Source organism: Carcharodon carcharias, chromosome 6 (genome assembly GCF_017639515.1).
Source record: "Carcharodon carcharias isolate sCarCar2 chromosome 6, sCarCar2.pri, whole genome shotgun sequence".
In the NCBI taxonomy this organism is placed as follows: Eukaryota; Metazoa; Chordata; class Chondrichthyes; order Lamniformes; family Lamnidae; genus Carcharodon; species Carcharodon carcharias.
The window spans coordinates 71,363,028-71,383,974 of NC_054472.1; the positions used below are offsets into that span (position 1 = coordinate 71,363,028).

At 42.4% G+C, this 20,947-nt stretch overlaps 1 long non-coding RNA gene across 1 annotated transcript; it reads left to right on the plus strand.

The window, feature by feature from the left end:
- Positions 1-3,901: 3,901 nt before the first annotated feature.
- Positions 3,902-16,447, plus strand: LOC121278771. The gene is made up of 3 exons (XR_005943279.1): positions 3,902-3,962; positions 7,073-7,338; positions 16,301-16,447. It is a non-coding gene; the product is annotated as an uncharacterized LOC121278771 (long non-coding RNA).
- Positions 16,448-20,947: the final 4,500 nt, after the last annotated feature.

The following is a 20,947-nucleotide window of genomic DNA, read 5'->3' on the forward strand; positions in this document are numbered from 1 at the left end:
AGTTTTTTCTTCTTAGTTTCCATTGACCCTTTCATATTAGATTTGGCTTGTGTCTTAACATGGGCTCTGGTCAAATTCAAATGGGTGATCACGGATTTGAGGTCCCAATTTCTGTTACGGACATTCATTTAAACAGCGATAATTTCTCCTCTCACCACCCGTCCGTAAACAGAAAGGTGTTTGATTTGCTTCCCCCTTTATTAGCGGTGGCGTATTTCCCACCATAGGTTGCCCTTGAGAAGGTGGGCCGCCTTCTTGAACCACTGCAGTCCATGTGGTATGGGTACACCCACAGTGCTGGTAGGAAGGGAGTTCCAGGGTTTTGACCCAGCGACAGTGAAGTAACAACGATATATTTCCAAGTGGCTTGGAGGGGAAATTCCAGCTGGTCGTGTTCCCATTTGGACCTGGACTGCTTCAGTATCTGAGGATACTGCCCTTATCCTTCTAGATGATAGCAATCATGGATTTGGAAGGTGCTGTCTAAGGATCCTTGGTGAGTACCTGCAGTGCATGTTGTAGCTAATACACACTGTTGCCATTGTGCACTGGAGGTAGAGGGATGAATGTTTGTGGATAGGGTGCCAATCAAGCGGGCTGCTTTGTCCTCGATGGTGTTGAGCTTCTTGAGTGTTGTTGGAACTGCACTCGTCCAGGCAAGTGGAGAGTATTCAATCACACTCCCGACTTGGGCCTTGTAGCCTTGGGGTGTCAGGAGGTGAGTTACTTGCCGCAGTATTTCTAGCCTCCGATCAGCTCTTGTAGCCACATTGTTTATATGGCTAATCCAGTTAATTTCTGGTCTGTGGTAACCCCCACTGTTGAAAGTGGGCGATTCAGCGATGGTAATGCCATGGAATGTTAAGGGGCGATGGTTAGATTCTCTCTTGTTGGAGATGGTCATTGCCTGACACTCGTGTTACTTACCACTTGTCAGCCCACATGTGGATGTTGTTCAGGTCTTGCTGCATTTGGACCTGGACTGCTTCAGTATCTGAGGAGTTGCGAATGGTGATGAACATTGTGCAATCATCAGCAAACATCCCCATTCTGACCTTATGATGAAAGGAAGGTCATTGATAAAGTAGCTGAAGATGGTTGGGCTTGACTTGATCTATTATTTTTTTCTGCTTCTGAAACATGTAAAAATATTTTTTTACTTAAGCTTCCCCAGAAGAGTATAAAACGTTCTTGTTTATCATTGTCCCCTGTGAAATACTTGAAAAAATATCTTAGGACAGCATAGCGCATCTGAATGTGGAATTTGAACACTGGTCAAAAGAAAGATTTGCTTTTCTGAACAAAATGTGTCTGTGCTTTTCCCTTTTTGCTACTGAGATAAACAAATGCTTCACTATGTCTAGGGGCCCCCATTTAAACTACAGACTAATTCAGGTGGGTGAGTTTTGGTATTAATTCAGAGGACAACAAAACAGATACCCCAGGTATTTTAACTCTTGCTTTAAATTCCATTAGCCAACTTCCCGCCTATTCTGGGCAGGGAGTCAGGGGAAAGTGGTGGACATTTGTGCAGGCTGGAGCTCACCAGGTGAGCCCAGATACGTGGCTGAATTAGCTGCCGCTGGAGAGGTTAAAATATTTCCCTGTGGAGCAGAGTTGCCTCCTTTGAAAATTACAGTTTGCCTCCTTCTGCTCTTGGCCCACAAAGAAATTTAAAAAGCAGTTTTAAACATTCAATTTTAGGCGTCTCAGGCCCTAATCTACTTCCCTACTGGATTGACGTGGCAGAAAACGTCCTACCATTTCCACTTAATCCGCCCCGGTAGAAAATTCAGCCAGGTCCCAGTCACATAATCAAGCAGAGGTTTTTGTATTTCCACTCCTGAGTACGTAGCCAATTCTGTCTGGAAGGACGTAATAGCTCTGGAGAGAGTGCAGAGGAGGTTTACAAGAATGTTGCCAGGGTTAGAAAAGTGTAGCTACGAGGAGAGATTGGATAGGTTGGGATTACTTTCCTTAGAACAAAGAAGGCTGAGAGGTGACTTGATTGAGATGTACAAGATTATGAGTGGAATAGATAGAGTAGACAGGATAAAATTGCTTCCCTTGGTGGAGAATACTAGAACCAGGGGCGATATTCAAGATAAGTGGCAGAAGGTGTAGGGGGGACATGAGGAAGAACTTTTTTATGCAGATGGTAGTGTGTGTCTGGAATTCGCTGCCCAAGCTGGTGGTGGAGGCAGAAACTTTAAATTCTTTTAAAAAGTACCTGGATCTGCACTTTAAGTGCTGTAAACTACAGGGCTATAGGCCAAGTGCAGGAAGGTGGAATTAGAAAGGGCACCTGGGTGTCCTCAGGCTGGCATGGACAAGATGGGCTGAATGGCCTCCTTCTGTGCTGTAACTTTTCTTGGTTCCTTGGTTCATTTTGACCAAGTTTAGAGTAGTGCTGGTGAAGGAAGTTGTAACTGTTTTGGAATGACAGCGAGTGCCAGTCTGGAATTCATTGCCAGCCTGCAGTAATTTGCCTCCTCAGGCTGTGAGACGAAAGTCAGGTCGACATATTGTCTTTGGATAGTTTGATGTAATTTTGAAGGTTGCACACTGGTAGAACTTCAGACGCCCATTTGGGTAACTGGGTCATTATTTCCCTGGACAAGAACCTGCAAAGGAAATTAGTATGGGCTTAAGAGTTTGTAGGGCATTTGATGCATTGATGATCTGGGTGTTTTGCCTGCTGGAGGTGGCAATTTGTGTGTTGGGTCTGTCACTGCAGCATCACTGATGGGTACATTGTCAGTCAGGGCCAAGTGACAAGTTTGGGCCTAACTAAGGGATTGTCCTGATGGTGTTTTGGAATAGAAGGGTGAGACTTATACCTGCTCATGCTATCACACCAGCAGCTGGTTGCATCTTCTGGGAGAGCACACTGTGGATTCCAGTGAGAAAGCCACCTCTGACCGTGTCATCACTGCCAGGAAGAAGGGAAATCCAGGGCAGGCCACAGCTGTTGAAAAGCTGAAGTACTAGAGGGTCAATACAAAAGGGAACTGAGAGAGTGAAAATTGTAACCAGACTTTAACATTGATAAGATAAATTTCTGTCAGCGATTAGGGCCAGTAAGGCTTTGGCACCCAGGGAATTATATTCCAGGTAAAGGATGAGTAGGCAATGTGGATGGTTGTGGGACCCAGGGTGGGACAGTACTAAATTTACTATTCCAAGATCAGCAACTTAGTGATGGAAAGATTTTAAAACTTTCAGCATGTTAGCCAAGGTGAATGAGGGCACACGTTCTCTTGAGATGTTGAGTTGCTGCTGAAAGCATAACATCACCATGTGGTTGCACTGACATGTTCACAAGGGAATATCTGCAAACACCTGCATGGAAACACATTAAAAATACCCTGTTCCATGTGTGAACACATGGAGAAACATCTGCCCAACTAGAGGCAAGAGCCAGCTAAGGGTGGAGGATTAGCTAGCACCAGGCCCTTAGCGGACAAACGAGGAAGTAAGATCTGCAACCTGAGCTCAGACCAGAAATAGCTGTGGAAAATGGTGGAAGGCCTCCAGTTACAAGCTGGCAATTGGATGGAGAGTTTACAGACCTGTGAGTTTCGCTAATATTTTGATGAAGGAAAGGCCCGATGCTAATGCTTGGTCATATCTCATCATCCCACAAAGATGCAGAATGCTTAGAAAAAGAAGCATTTGTGGAAACTGACATCTACAGAAAGACCCTTTGCTGATTTTTGAATTTGTCAAACTGAGATGCATCAGTTCTTAGGTTGGACAATGAATGCTCAGGTGGGCCATCATTTAGAGCATTTCATCGTAAAAGAGGACTCTAATGGGAAAGTAAACTGACAGGATAATTCCACCCCTCACTGTGCAGATGGTCTAGAAAAGCCTGTGATCCAAATACTCTCCTGTTGGCAGACGGAGGGAGCACAGCTGCGAACAGGCAGGAAGGGACCTAAAGAGAAAAAAATCTAAATGTAAGTGTACTATTAACAAGTCTTTTCAGATTGTCGGATATTTTGTCTCTCCATTTCCTCATATTGTACCTGAGAAATACTGAATTGACTGCCAAACTATTTCAGCTTAAATACTTGTATTTTCGGCGATTATGTTGAAATAAAACACGCTAGTATCTTACTATTCTTAGCCAGCAGGTGGCGCTGATGGTTTCTTTTCTAAATTGAGCTTTTTATAATTATGCTTTACTCTTGCTGTTCTATTTAAATTGTGGCATGTTCAATACTTCTGCTTTTTAATTTTAGCACACTCACTAACACATTCATGTAAATTCCTCTCTGAGTTAATTTAAAACTACTGACCTGTATATTTCAAAGAAGTTAATGGTTGAAGATCATACAAGGCAGGAATTTATGTGAACACATCAACTGTTGCACAAACATTAATTGGATAGATGACTCAAACCTAAAAAACAGGATATAATTTGCAATGTATTTATTGGGCGATGTGCTAAGCTAAGTAATGTTACTGCAAGTGAATGGAACAATTTTCCATTTAAACATCTGATATCATTAAGAAAGGCCTGATGCAAAGTAAAGCTAGCCATATGCTGCTTGTGCTTTAATTTCAATTTTCATATTTGTATTTCCTACATTAGCAAAACTCCTGGCTGCTCTGAGAGGGTATGCCAACTTATGGATATTTTTGTGTGCTGCACGGAAACCCAATAGAACTAGGCTGAGATTTCTCAAACCCATTTTGTGAACAACAATAACTGCAAATTATATTTATACAGTGCCTTTAACATAATGAAACATCACAAGGTGCTTCATAGGAGCATTATAAAACAAGTTATGACACTGACCCGCATAGGGATATATTAGGTCAGATGGCCAAAAAACTAGTCAATGAGATAGGTTTTAAGAAGTGTTTTAAAGGAGGAAAGCGAGGTAAAGAGGTAGAGAGATGTAGAGAGAGGATTCCAGAGACTGGGGCCTTGACAACTGACGGCCTGACCACCAAAGGTGGGCTGGAGGAGATTACAGATATAGGGAGGGGCTAGGCCATGGAGAGTTGTGAAAACAAAAATGAGACTTTTGGAGTCTTGGTAAAGGACTTTTGCAGCCAACAGAGAGAGGCGACATTTATCCCATTGGCCTGGACTAAATTGAATTAAGTCTCAGAGATGGACCAATTCATTGTGCCCTCCAGTTTAGTTTATCATATTACAAAGCTAAAGATGGATATGTCATTCTGTTTAATGTAATACTGTTTTGGCTCCCTGATATCACTCTTGTTTCTGAGTCAGAACAGTGATCCAAGCTTCACATAGTATAAATTGACACGTCAATGGATTACTGAGGGCATGCAGCATTGCCAGAGATGCTGCCTTTTGGATTAGAAATTAAAATGAGACCCTGCCTGCTTGTTCAGGGAGATACAAGAGATCCCACTGCCTCGTCACAAAGGAACATGTTCTGACTAAGGCATATCCTTCTGTCAGCATTAAAATCAAACAGAATAACCAATCATTTGACTGATCACTTGTTTAGGAACCCTGCTGTGCACAAATTAGCTGCTATGTTTGCTTACATAAACATTTTGTCCTCACCATGAAACCTTGAGGCATCCACCTGAAGAGGAAGTCTCAGGACAAACCTAAGTTCTTCCTTTGCCTGATTTTTTCATGGGCATATACAATGGTGGCGATCTTCAACTGCTTCCTGTCCCGTCCTCCAGTTTGGAAGGGGTGGCTGGCAATTAAAAAATGGGGAGGGTGAAATATCCTTCCCAATTGGGTGCCTGAGGCCTGTTTAATGTAGGCCTTGAAATGGGCAGCCAGCACTCCTGTCTGAAACACTCAAGAGCTCAATTGCCTGTTGGCCCTCATTTACAATTATCAGCAGCAGATACCCACCCACTTATTGTCCATTTTTGGTGTAAATGCTAAACTACTTCAATATCCTTACAAGTTTTTCCATACCAATAACTCTTTTTTCAAATTAATGCCCCACAAATGTGTCAGTGTCATGACACAATCAGATTGAAATTGCACTCCTGGCACATTGTCAGTGCTGGGGTACTTATTGCTGACCACTTTACACAACCTGCTGCAGTATTTCCACACCCACAACAAGCCTACACAGGTGGTAATGTATTAAAAGTGGACTTAGAAATTTATTTTGGAAAATCATTTAATAGGAAGTGCAAATGGGCATAAATATTTTGATGCATCACTGTGACCTTCTGTGTTATTAAACACAAGAGTTAAGAGCTGAAACATCTGGAAAAGTACCCTATCAATGTTCCTGAATATGTGAGAGATGACACTGAACAGTTAAACGCTGGAGTATAGAAACTATCAATTATAGTAACATAAAGATTAAAAATAAATAGAATAAAATGAAGACATTAAATTACCACAAGTATTCCTGGGATTTGTTTGAGGCTACTTACTTGCACAGTGACAAAATTGGAAAGTGCCAGATGAACATTATAGGCCCGGCCAACATGACATTTCGGCAAAATCAGTAAATTAATAAATCAACAGAACCCTGGCCACTACTACAGATCACTCAAATAACAGGTTGTTGTCAGGTCAATGATTGATTTTTGAGTGTCAACAGGAGGACTAATACTCTTTCTGTCCCTCAAAGATCAATCCCTGTATTACGTGAATCCCTGTGGTCCTTCACTTACCTGTACCAGCTGGGATCTGTGTTGGGGTTACTAGATATTCATCCCTCTACAATCAGCTGTTCAAAATGTGTGATGGTAAAGTAAATAAGATCTGATCATGAAAACTGGCCGAGTTTCTCGATACAGTCATTTGACAGGATAGGTCTCTCCTCGGTGATCTGTTGGGCATGTTAGTCTTCATCTCTTGGGTTGCCAGTAGGTCTCCAATTTTAGAGAATATTTCTTATTGGATTTGATAAACAGCAAGATTTTTGGATGAAAAGGTTTCTCATATATCACAAACGTGTACATAGTATACACCTATATGGCTGAAGAATCAGCCAATTCTTTATCCATAATAGAAAATAATTAATATCTGACTGATTTCCAGATCAGTCAAGCCTCATTCCATATAACCTTGATATCCTTTCTTTGTTTTTGGCCCACGTAGGTATGTACCATGGAGCCTTGCACAGCAAACACAAAGTCGTGAAACCAATTTGTAATCGTCCACTCTGTCCATCAACGCCGGATCACGTTTCCCACCATTGGATGTCATTGTAATAGATCTGCATACCATTATAAGCCAAGCTCGCCGGAATTATCCCCCCATCCTGGATGATCCAAGCATGTTGGTGTGCAATCACACCGACGTGTTTCACAACTGTACATGAGTGACGTGCACCTGGCGAGCTATACTTTGCTCAGGACTCCGAGGTTTGTTTGCCTATCTTGCTTCAGGTAGTACTTGCTGTCATCAGCACAAGGCTTCACCGACAGCACCACATCACTTTTAGGGGGTCTCACTGGCAGGCCTCTATGTACCAGACCAGCCATAAGGCAGAAGTGGCTTTTCAATGGCTGCAGGGCTAGGGCTTGCTTGGGGAAGGGGGTGAGCTGAAGTCTTTGCCAAGCGCTGATCAAATGGGGTTAGAGAGGGGACGATCAGAGGGAATAGTGAAAGCAGAGCAAAGGGTGAGATTGGAAGGAGGGATGGGGTCAGAATAAAGTGAAGGAGAAGAAGGGTCTCGAGAAGCAATGGCTTTTAAGAGTTGTTGAAGCTTGCAATCCTTGGCATTTGAAAGGAAGAAAAATTGTTGTTGTTAAAGTGCTGGATGAGGTGAAGAATGAAATCAAACTGCAGACCAGGAAAACTTTGAGCTAGAGTACCTCTGACGTGTGCCTCTGAAGAGAGAGGTCAAGAAAGTGCATGGTATTGCAAATGGATCTCAAGATGCGGTGACAGCCATGGTTTGAGGAACCCTAGATATTGGAGATATCTGAAATTAAGGGTGGGTCCAAAACATGAGCTGGAATTTTCAATTGCTGGTGGGGTTAACAAGCGGTACATGCGCAATTTTGAAAATTGCATTCCCGAAGGCTGGCATGGGGACCCTGCTTGTCTCCAATTAATATACCATCAAGCTCTTTGAGGAGCTTGTGAACGGATCATGGAGGGCAAGAATGTAATTTTCAAAACTTAAATTGCCAAACTCAAACAGTCTGGTGCGCATTAGTGCACAGCTGTTGGGTTCTAAGTGGGCAGAAGTTAAAGGTTTTTGCAGTTGAAAAGTTTCAGGAGCTGGGAGATCTTGCGCTGGATTTTGCGCTTGATCTTCATTTGATAATTTGACCATTTTTGTACTTGGTGAGGCTGCTGGACCTCTGAGGTGCTGCCTGCTCTCTTCTGCAAGAGAGTGGCAGGCCCCATCATGGCTGCCATCTGCCTTTGCAGCTCGCCCTCTACAGGCATCTCTTGCCTCCTGGCTTTGTTAGCGCCACAAATGAACACCGAGCTTGCCTCCGATTCAATTAGGGCATTTACATTTCAAGATAATGTCATGTGCGTGACGCAGTTGTAGCGCCCGGCTGGGACACAAAAATTATCCGGGCATTGGCTTCCTGACATCAATTTGAAAATCAAGACCATGAAGAGTGGAATTTCAACTGGAATCCATGTGAAAATAAGTTTGAACTGGAGACAATTGCTGAGAAAAGAGATGTGGCTGTGAGGGCGAGTTTTGGTAAACACCTACAGGCATCTACCTAGACTGAGTCTTCTGAGTTCAAGGGAAAATCCTGTAGTATTCAGGAATTACAGGTGGCTGTCCCAGCTTTGGAAACCCTTTCTTCACTGCTGTTAACTCCTCACGTGTTTCCACAATACTACTTTTGACTTCTACTAAACCTCAGCATTCCCAGTTCCACCTAACCAATCAAGAGACCTCAGATACTATCTTCTCCTTTCATATATAAGCATGGAATGAATAAAAGGCCAAACCTCCAGGTCTTCCAGGCTCCAACTCTTATTCTTGTTCCATACTATTTCTACTTCCCAGCCCTTGTCTGATATCTATTTATTCCAAAGACCCCCCCCGCCTGTATTCCATCCCCTAACTAGAGCGGAATTTTCCATGCCCACTGCGTCAGGCGTGATCGGTGGCGTGAGCGGACAATATTCCACGATTGGTTTTATGACGGCGGGAAACTAGTTCCCGATTGTCTGCTCAGCCCGCCAATGTCGGGAACCTCATTGTAATATGCCAGCATATGATTATCAGGCCAGCCTGCCACATTCATCCCCCCACCCCCACTGGATCATCAATCCTCGCCGAAGTGTTTCACAACAGCACATAAAAGGCAATAGGAGGGGAACTCGAAGGTGAGTACATGGTAACATTGTGCAGCGCTTGCCAGTGTCGCCTGTTCGACTTGAAGCTTCAGGGGCATCAGGGAGTCGGGGTTAAGGACAGCCCTGTCATTGAGGCGATTGATGGTGGGGGGGAGTTAAGTGCAACCCTGTTGTTGAGACGACTCACAGTGCCGGGTGGTGTGGGGGGGGGGGGGGGGGGGGGGGGGGGTGGGGGCGGTGGTGGTGGTGGAGTGGTGGGGCAGTGGTTAAGGGCAGCCCTGCCATTGAGATGACTGGTGGTGGGGAGGGAGTGGGGGCAGGGCAAGGGCAGCCGTGCCATTGAGGCGACGGTTGGGAAAGGGCAAGGGAAGCCCTGCCGTTGAATATAGTGCTCAAGCATTTGAGGTGGGGGGCTAGAGTGGGTAAAGGAAGTGACCACGCATTCGCGAAACCTGTATAAAGTGACCATTCCTCTGCAACTGAGACAGTTCAGGCACAGCCACATTGACACAGGGTTGGACTCCTAGCTTATCTGCCCACTCAAGTAAGGCAGAGGCATCAAGGTGCCACCAAGTGCTCCAGAGCTTCCCACTGCCCACTCACTCCCTGCATCCCCGCCCCCCGCCCCCCGCCCCCCGCCCCCACCACCGCGCGACCCCCCCCCAATACCCGGCACAGACTAATTGCAGAGAGATGATGATGACATGCAATGAGGACACTCCATAAATCTTCACATAGACTCTGAGAATGCCTGACTCCTGTATGGCTGAGAGCAGATCGCTTGCGCTCTGTAATTGGGGTCATATTATAGAGGTGCAGTCATGAAACTTTAGAAGTATCTGATCCTTTGTCCTTAAGGAGCTGGAGTACAGCATCAGTGGTCCAACCTCCTTAAAGGTGCTAAGAGCACACCGAGAGAATGAGAGAACTCTGTGGCAACTGCCCACTACATTCTGGCAGCAATGACTAGCGCTGCCGAGGTGCAGGCATCAGTAATGTTTCAAGGGAGTGTGAGGCCGGACCATCACGTTGGTCTGAAAGCTGCACGGAGCACAGGGAAGAGGCCCTGGACTGAGACTCCTGCCTTTATCTTGCACAGAAAGGTTTCACAACTGAGTGACACGAACACTGCTCATCAAAACAAAGAGCCATTGGCAGGAAGACATTCTTTGGAGTTTATTGACAATAGTGAACAGCATGTACAAGTGATTAACACCCATGCCCAGGCTGTGCAACTAATTCTCCTTAACTGTCCTAGCCCTGCCACTACGTCTTGGTGCTCCCTGGACCTTCACAGCAGAGGTGGAGGCAGTCTACTGACTGTGACGCCCTGTCTGTGATGATCTTGGCGGTTGTCTTCTGGAGGGCCGAAACTTTGAGAGCCCCAGCCTGCTTTCGGGGTCATGCTGTGTGGCAGTGGCACCCTCCTTGGCCTGTGGAGCTGGAGCTGCTGAGATCACAGGAAGAGGGGAGTTGGATATGCCTGATACTTTTGGAGTCATCTGGATGGATGGGCCTGGAGTGTGCACCTGCTGATCCTCCTCCCTATGGGTGCTTGAGGGTCCCAGGCTGACTCCTTGAGGAGTAGGGGTAGCTGAAGTGAGATTGAGCTGCCCGGCACCCCTCTTGTGTACACACTGTCGGAGGCCAGCTATGGCATTTGTGATGGAGTTGAGCCCGTGGAGCAGTGCAGGAGTGAAGTCCTGGGTCAAGGTCTTCATGGCGGCCACCATCCTGCCAGTATTAACCTTGCCTGCTCATCATGGAATCGGCATGTTTCCCAGGAGCGCATAAATATTGTGGCAGGTTTGGGAGGATACGGTGTGAAAACCCACTATCATGGCCATTGGGTAAAACATCGTTTTATCCGCTCACTACTGCACTTGGTGCGAATCTGGGACGATTCCACCCCAAGTCTCACTTCCCTATTGTTCCTGTTCTTATCAACATCCCTTGGCTTCCTGTCTTCCATTGCAATGAATTCAAAATCCTGATCCCCATTACAAATGTTTCCACTGCTGTGAGGCTCCCTGCCTCTTCAAAAACCCATAGTTCCATTTGTCACTACAGGCACGCCTTTAAAATTTATATCTTTGATAATTTCTTCAGGCACCTACTAATCCTTCTTATTATTAAGACTTTTTTTTTTGCAAAAATATACTTTATTCATAAATCTTCAAAAACATTTCAAACCATTTCAATATCACCATTACAAAAATACAATCAGGTTCAACTTTTACAACATGAATCACAAGGTGTATCAGTACAAACAATGAATATTACAATCAATTTTGTTCTCAGCCCTGTAGATTGGCTTGCTCTGTTAAAAATAGGTTGTGGTTGTACTTTTCCCAGTACTCCCCCACTTTTGCTTTCATTTTTGGTAAGAAAATCAAAGTCACATTTATTTTTCAACAAACCAACCAAATCTTCACTTTCATAAAGGTTACCCAAAAATTCTAATCCTTCAGGCTTCAATTCAGAGATACTGGGTAGGATTTTCATCCTGATTATGGGGTGGGAATAGAGGTGGGCAGCTGGGTAATTTTGCACCAGCAGGTGGCATGCCAGTTTTCTGGCAACATCCCACTTCAAGACATTTTCCTGTGTACTGCACCGGGGCAGAATAGCTATACATGCCCACGAGTGACAGGTAGATTGTTAAGATAATTTAAAGGCCAATTTGAGCTAATTATTGGAATTTTCCAGGTGACCTGCAGGCCGCCGGGAGGTGGCCTCCCGGCGACAAACCAGGAAGCCAGTGCTCCAGGATTCTTTTCAGGCCCCCACACCTACTTAGCTACAAATGCAGCAACTGGCTACCTGGTGGAGAAGTTTCACTCCCACAATGGTGGCCCAGCCGCCATGGCCATTTTTATTTCTAAACTTTTAAAGTGACTGAGAGTGCCAGTAGTGGCAGGCTGCAGCTCCTTCCACGTTGGGGAGCCTCCGATTGGTGCTCCAGGATCCAGAACCCACCAGCCATCTTTGACTGGATGGTGAGCGGCCCTTTGGCCATTATCTGGAGCACAGAATCATCGGGCTTAGAGTCCTTTATTTAACTGAGTGCTGAAGTTGGAAATTCAGTGCAGAGGAGGAAGGAGCTACTGTTTTTTATCCTTTTTTGTTTTACCTCCAGTAGCTGTTTTTTTCTTTTCTCTCTAAGCTAGGAGACTATAACTTGCTATTGCTTCCTTTACTAAATTAGTAACTAGTTAACTAATCAAGTAAGTAAATAAGGTTAGACAGACATGCCAGGGCAGGTGGCGTGCCATAAGTGCAACATGTGGGAGTTTGTGGAGAGCATTCCCATCCCAGTCTGCCATATCTGCATATTTTATGTGGTTCTAGTCCTTCAGATTTCCTAATCTAATAATTCATTACTTGGAATTTGTGGACTGCCACCAGTAAAGGACCATGAAGACATCTGGTTCACTAGTGTCCTTTAGGAAAGGGAGCCTGCCACCATTCATGATTCCATTTGCTGATCCAGTCCTACTTGATTGACTGTTCATAAGAACATAAGACCATAAGAACTAGGAGCAGTAGGAGGCAATTCAGGCCCTCAAGCCTGCCCCACCATTCAATACGATAATGGCTGATCTAATTTTGGCCTCAACTCCAATTTCCTGCCCTCTCCCCATAACCTTTCAACCCATTACTAATTAAAAATCTGTCTATCTCCGCCTTAAATTTATTCAGTGTCCCAGCATCCACTGCACTCTGAGGTAGTGAATTCCACAGATTCACGACCCTTTGAGAAAAGTAATTCCTCCTCATCTTGGATTTAAATCTACCACCCCTTAGCCTAAAACTATAGCCTCTCATTCTGGAATGCCCCATAAGGAGTAACATCCACTCCATGTCTACTTTGTCTATCCCCTTTAGCGTCTTATATACCTCAATTAGATCACCTCTCATCCTCCTAAACTCTAGTGAGTATAGGCGTAAACTGTTCAATCTCTTCTCATAAGACAAGTCCCACTTCTCTGGAATCAATCTAGTGAACCTCCTCTGAACCACCTCCAGTGCAACTACATCCTTCCTCAAGTAAGGGGACCTAAACTGTGCACAGTACTCCAGGTGCGGTCTCACCAATGCCTTGTACAGTTGCAACAACACTTCCCTATTTTTATACTCTATTCCTTTAGCAATAAATTTCAAAATTCCATTTGCCTTCCTTAGTACCTGCTGTACTTGCATACTAGCTTTCAGCGATTCATGCACGAGGATACCCAGATCCCTCTGCACTGAAGCATTCTGACATTTCTCTCCATTTAAATAATAAGTCACCTTTTTATTCTTCCGACCAAAATGGACTTATCCTTGTTAAACTCCATCTGCCAAATTTTGGCCCATTCACCTAACCTGTCCATATCCATTTGTAAATTTCTTATTTCTTCATTGCAACTTGCTTTCCCACCTATTTTGGTGTCATCTGCAAATTTAGCTATAGTACCTTCTACCCCTGAATTCAAGTCATAAATATAAATTGTAAATAGTTGGGGCCAAAGGACCGAACCCTGTGGCACCCCACTAGTTACAGTTTGCCATCCAGAAAAAAGACCCATTTATCCTGACTCTCTGCTTTCTGGTTAGTTAGCCAATCCTCTATCCAAGCTAATATATTACCCTTAACTCCGTGTGATCTTATCTTGTGTATTAATCTTTTGTGCGGCACCTTATCAAAGGCCTTCTGGAAGTCCAGATATACTACATCTACAGGATCCCCATTATCCATTTTGCTTGTCACATCTTCAAAGAACTCTAGCTAATTAGTCAAACACGATTTACTCTTCATAAAACCATGCTGACTCTGATGGATTGCATTTTGACTTTCCAAAAGCCTTCAGAATAGCCAGGGATGAGCAATACTGCCTCGCCAATGCTACCTGCATCCCCAGAACAAATTATAAAAAACCTTTCTTCTTCTTGCCACAAGAAGTACCACAAAATGATTGACATTATCTGCATGGGTCTCCATACTTTGAGAACACTTAGTGGTTAGATGAATTTGGCATTAATGCATTCTTCTAATTGGTTTTCACTCTATTGCAGCATGTAGGTTCTCCCAAGAAATCTCCTTATATCACTATCAAGACTTTTCAACCATGTTTGCCTGCCAAGCATTTATAATGTTTTTTTCCAAGGTTATTCTCCTCAGTCTTCCTATTAAGCTCCTTCCTAATTATGAACTGAATAGAATAAACAAGGCCATTTAGGTCATCTTAACTTATTCACCTCAAGAGGCCTGACAGTCACTTGTGCCAGCTTGCTGCATGGGTTGTCAAGGCAACGTACTATCTACATAAGACTCACGTAGCATACAAAATGAATTTATTTTCTATCAAACAGCAGTTTTGAACGCAGCTAGTCTGATCTACTGATAGTTGAATGAGAGGACAGGCTAATCAACCTCAGTTATTGATAGACAAGTTATCACAAATTTAAAACTTGCTGATCTTTATTTTTTAATATATTTATAAAGTTATTTTCTACTATCAGCAACTAGAGAATGGGGCCAGTGGCACAGTATATTTGTGAAGTAACCTGTAAGCATACCATGCAACAAAGTGATAAGGCTTAAATTCTCAATCACATTTCCACACGAGTTCTAAATACATCAAGATTTTCTCTATAGGGCAACCTTATCTCCTTGCTTATTGTCCTCCATGTGCTTAAGAGTTCTAGTTCAGTAAAGGGGAAACATGGGCCACTGCTTTAAATGAAATTCTTTCAGTCAATCGCCAAATCACCTTGAAGTGCAAACTCTCATGTTTTATCTGTCCTCTTTTACTACTTTTCTCTTTTTCTTCAAAATGGGAGGTGGTGTGATGTGATTGGGACTGCAGCTACTGAAGGCCACATGAAGTTTCCATCTGTTACAATTGTGAGGCAGTCAACAGTTACCTTCCTAAGACTTACTCCAAAACCTAAGCTTCCTCAATCCACTTGCTTCAACACATTCCCTGTCCCATTGCCTTCTAAGCAATCTGCTTCTGATCACCTTTTCAATCTCATCATTACACCTACTCACTTATATCTCCTTTGAATTACCGTTCAAAACCTATATTGTCCCCTTCTCTTTACTCCCATTAGTTGCCTCACTCTTAACCATCCATCTCCTTCTCTTCTCATATCCCCGAGGGCGGTTTGTGAGATGTCGGAAGTTTCCTCATCCTCAGTGTATTTACCTTCTCCCCCACCTTTCATCCATTTTGCAGAGGTTCTGTTTTAAAATTCAACTTTAAAGAAACTGAAATTAGAATGATGAAATATACTTTCTCAGAGTAATTAATTACATCAGTATTAGATATTTGTTTTCAAACTGTGAACTAAACAAAGGCAAGATAATTGGAATCCTTCATTGATATATTTTAATATATGATTGATATATTTTAATAAATAAGCTTACATTTGGAGCAGAAAAGACACAATGTCTCTTGGCTTAAAATATTTTCTGAATTTTATAGAACCTGAGGCAAAATTGTGTAATCAGTATATTTTGTCACTCGCATTCTCATATTCTGCTTCACTAGCAACCGCTCTGCTGACAAACACTACCTCAAAAAAGCTTTCAAAAATTGTCCCCTATCTGTTCTTCACATTTTTGAAAAACTGAACAGAACTTGCTAAAGAAAAATATCCCAGAAGTTCAACTATGCATTGCTAATTTTAAAAAAAATTCTCAAGTTGTATACAAATCCCTCCATTGCCTTGTTCCACCCCATCTCTTTAACCTCCTCCAGACTTACAACCCTTTGACAACTCTGTTCGTTCAACTCTGGCCTTTTATGTAGCACCAATTATTTTTTTGTCCCACCATTGGCAGTCATGCCTTCAGCCTGTTAGGCCCTTATATCTGGCATTCTCTTTCTGAACTTATCTGTCTCCTGTTTTAGGACACTCCATGAAACATACACCTTTGACAAAGCTTTTACATTTCCAATATCTCATCTGGCTCAGTGTCAATTTTTTCTGATTATGCTCCTTGGGGTGTTTGCTACATTAAAGTTGCTATATAAATGCAAGTTTTTGTTGATGCAGGCTGTGAAATTGTGCATCATGAACATGTGCAGTGTACTGAATTCAGGGAACAACTACAGCTCTGAACAGAAATATCACATCCAAGGCCAGGATTTTGGGACACATTGAGGCTTTCAAGTAAGATATTTAATGAATGTGTTAAAAGACATCAATGGAAAAATGTAATCTTGTTAATGTAAAATTAAAATTAAATTTCAGTGATTGAAAAACAAAATGGTGGGTGTATTTTTTCAGAAAACAAATTGTGCAGTCCTGTAACTACATTGTGACAAGATCAAGTTGATGTAGGAATATTTACTGGGAAATGTTGCCACAGAAATTTAAAAAGGAAAAGTGCAAACAAAAAGCATAACAGGAAGTAACATTTGTAGACAGTAATTTCACGCAAAACTTTTATTAAAAAAATTAGATATTGATACAGATCTCAGGATTAGCTGTTTACATGACTAAATGTTCTTTTTTGAAAGCAGTTTGCAAAGGACAGGAAGTTTGATGTACCTGAAAAAGGGTACTGTGAAGAAGTTGCGCACAGGGTTGTTATGCTTCAATAATGCCATTCAACCCATCTAAAATAATCCAGAACAGCCTTAAAATCCCTCAGCATTAGAGCGTCAAATTGTTCAGTGCATAACTTCAGGATTTTCACTTCCATTACACAATCTGGGACTCAATTTCATGTGTTCATCACTTTGCCTTTTAAAAGTTTGAATTTGTGCCACCTAACCTTAATTTATATTCTAGATGAAAATTTTCTTATGCCCTTAGCTCTGATATAACTCTACCTCTGTAAGATTACTTTTCAAATGCCTGCAGCTTGTATCACTGTTGCCAGAACTGGATATAAAATAAAGTTTCATCAGAACACTCTAGAGTATGATTATCAATTCCATTGACATATATTATTCTGGCTATATAGTTCAATATGCTATTGTTTTTAGTTGATTGTTGGTCTTTACTGGTTGCGTGTTTAATGTCAAGTCTGCTAAGACTTCTAGGTCCCTTTTATAAAAGATTAGACTCATTCCCGTGGTGATTGTTTAAGTACTTTAGTCTACTTGAGGCTTCTTACTGTGAATACAGCTACATCACAGTTAGATTCTTTCGCCAATAGGGTCAAGGATGTCACTGCGCAGCTGTAGAACATTCAAAGATGGGGAGGGTTATCAGGCAGAGCTCATGTTCTTTATTGCTACCAATGACCTAGATAGAAAGGATAAAGGTCCATCAGGTGGATTTCAGGGAGCAAGGAAAGAAATTAAAAAGTAGGAACTCAAAGGTAGTAATTTCTGGATTAGTCCTGGTGTCAAGTTGTTGCGAGTCCAGAAATAGGATAATGCAGCTGAATTTATGGCTGGAAAGATGGTGCAGGAAGCTTCCTAAGGCATTGGGACTGGTTTTGGGGAGGTGGGACCTGCGCACACTCAATGGGTCAGACCTCTGTAGAGCTGGGACCAATATCTTGGCTGGGAGGTTTGCTAGTGCTGTTGGGAGGGGCGGAACCTGAACATTGTTTCAGAAGGAAAAGAACAAAGCTGTAAATTGAAGGCAGAATATTGGTAAGCAAGTTTGGAAAGTGGAGGAAACAAAGGCTACAAAATGAACAACAAAGGAATTGTTCGGTATTTAGTGGTACATAGTTCAATGCAAGGAGTCTAGTGACTAAGGCAGATGAGCTGAGGCACAGACAGACACTTGGAAGTATATCATAGCTATTACTGAAATGTGCCTTAAAGAAAGGCAGAAATGGAAGTTCAATATTCTTGGTTCCAGGGCCTTCACACAGGATTGAGAGGTAGATAAGGGGAGGTGGGGGGATGGTCACAATATTGTTTAAAGAATGATCACAGCTATGAAGAGGTATAATATGCTAGAAGAGCATAAAATCAAGGCTACATGGCTTGAACTTAGGAACAAAAAAAAAAGGGCAGTCACACTGCTGGGAGCATAGTATAGATTCCCATACTGTCAGAGGGAGATAGAAGTGTAAATATGTAAGCAGAGAAGTGCCTAAATAAAATGGTACGGGATTTCAATTATCCTAATATTAACTGGGGTAAATTCAGTCAAAACAGTACAGAGTGCACAATTCTTAAAGTGCATTCAGGAGAACTTTTTCATCCAGTGTGTAGCAAGCCAAACAAGAGAAGGGGCAGTTCAGGATTTAGTTTTAAGGAATGAATCAGGCTAGGTAGAATGGATATCAATGGGAAAGCACTTTAGTGGTAGTGATCATAATTGAGTTAGATGTAGAGTAGTTATGGGAAAGGATAAATGTAGACAAAGAGAAAAAAAAATTAACTGGGGAAAGGCCAATTTTATTAAGCCGAGGTGTGATTTGGCTGGAAACAGCTACTTGAAATCACTGTCAGAGCTGTGGAAAGCATTCAAGCTTTTAACAACAAAATGTAGGTAGTTTCAATATTTAAAAAAATAAAATTAGTTTGTCATCTTTCTTTATTGACCCTTTGCTCATAAATTAGCATATAGATTTCATCAAAGAAAAAATGCTTTATTGTGCATGAGCAGTGCTTGAGTGTTATTGGCTTTTAACATAAATGTACCAAACACTATGATTGGTATTCTAACAAAGAATCCTTTATTGAAGAATAACAGGACTCCTAGAGAGCTCTTCATGCACTTGTTACCTGCTGATCAATACTGCTCCAACCACTGTATCACATGTTAACTTGCCACACATCCTATGATGATGTATACCAAACTATTTACACATGCAGCTGTATGTTAAACAGTATGTTAAACTACATGCACTACAAAGCAATATCACAACAGAGGGAGGGGATAACTTTCAATGGTTTGCTTCAGAGGGAATGAAATGGGCCTTAAACAAAATATTGCACTACAGGTCAATGTTATTACAATACAGCTTGCTTCCTGAGGAATGTTATCTATAATATACCACTTTTACTATCTGGAAATTTATATTTTGAGGGGCGGGGGGGGGTGGGGTGGGGGGGGGGGGGGGGGGGGGGTGGTTGTGGTGGTCGTAGGTGGGGGTGTGGAGGGAGGGGGCATTGTGATGGATTACGAAGTATTGATTTGTCAAGTCTCAAGCAATGCCACTGAACAATAACATTGCTTGATGTAGTGGAACTTCAATTATTTAAACTAACTGGTCTAGGGCAAATTGTATTATTTAACTTTTTTGGATAATTTGAATACTGCTCAGTTAAGAAAACACAAATAACTAGGAAATGTTCTGTTATTGGTTTTATTTATGTGAGGTAATGTCTCTCAGCATTCCCTCGATTCTAGCTTCCAAACTACATCATGATGTATTCTCTGGCATCCACAGTATTTTGCCTGCTGAAAGATCCTGACTTGGGTGACAAGTCTTATTTAAAAGTATAAGGAATTCCTATAATTCAATGTGTGGAAGGTCATTGCTTTGATCTATAGCCACTTTTATTGAATGTCTGGTGTCCATGTTCCAAAGCACTTTTGATTATCAATCCATTACACTCAAAGCATAGTTAAACAAAAAAAAAGGAATTAGTACTGTGACTGGCATCAAAGGACAGGAGAGATTGATGTAGCCAATAATCCACAAATCACACGTCCAGTTTCTTTACTTAACCTTTTAAAGTGGGTCCCAAAAGCAATACATCCACTGCCAAAAAGAATAAAGAGAAAGCCTCATGATTCCTCATTGCGTCAGAAGTATTCTGCTTTGTAGCAGATTAGCTTCAAAGGTGGCATTCTATTTTCCAAAATACTACTTATCAATACAACAATCAACCAACCATTGAGGTCTGTGAGATCAGTTGCATTGCTGGTGAAAATTGTCAGATTACAGTCTATGTCCAAATGCAGCAAGTCCTGGACAATATCCAGGCTTGGGCTAACAAGTGGCAAGTAACATTCACACTGCACTAGTGCATGGCAATGACCATCTCCAATAAGAGAGAATCTAACCATCGCCCCTTGACATTCAAATGCATTACCATTGCTGAATCCCCCACTATCAACATCCTGGGGGTTACATTGACCAGAAACTGAACTGGACTAGCCATATAAATACTGTGGCTACCGAGAGCAGGTCAAAGAGTAGGAATTCTGTGGGGAACTTGTTCAAGGTAATTTTCTGTAGCAGTATGTTTCCGGTTCAATGAGAGGACAGGCACTATTGGACCTGGTTCTGGGGAGTGATCCAAGTGGATCAAATATCAGTGGGAGAGCATTTAGGGGACAGTGACCATTGTATCATAAGGTTTAGGCTGGCTATGGAAAAAGACAAGGAAAAGGCCAGGTCAGGCATAATTAACTGGGGGAAAGCCAACTTCGATGGGATGAGTCAAGTGGAATGAAATGTTGGCAGAAAAGATGGTGGCTGATCAATGGGCCATCTTCAAAGAAAAAGTATCGCAGGTATATTCCCTTGAAGGGGAAAGAGGGGAAAAATAAATTCAGAGCGCCCTGGAGGGCAAGAGATTTAGGGGTGAAGCTGAAAAAAGATGTGAGCTTACGACAGATATCAGGTAGAAAATGCAATGGAGAATCAGCCTGAATATAGAAGGACCAGAGAGGGAGTGAAAAAAACGAATAAGAAAAGCAAGGAGAGAGCCTGAAATGAGACTGGCAGCGAACACAAAAGAGAATCCCAAGGTCTCCTATAAGCATATAAATAAT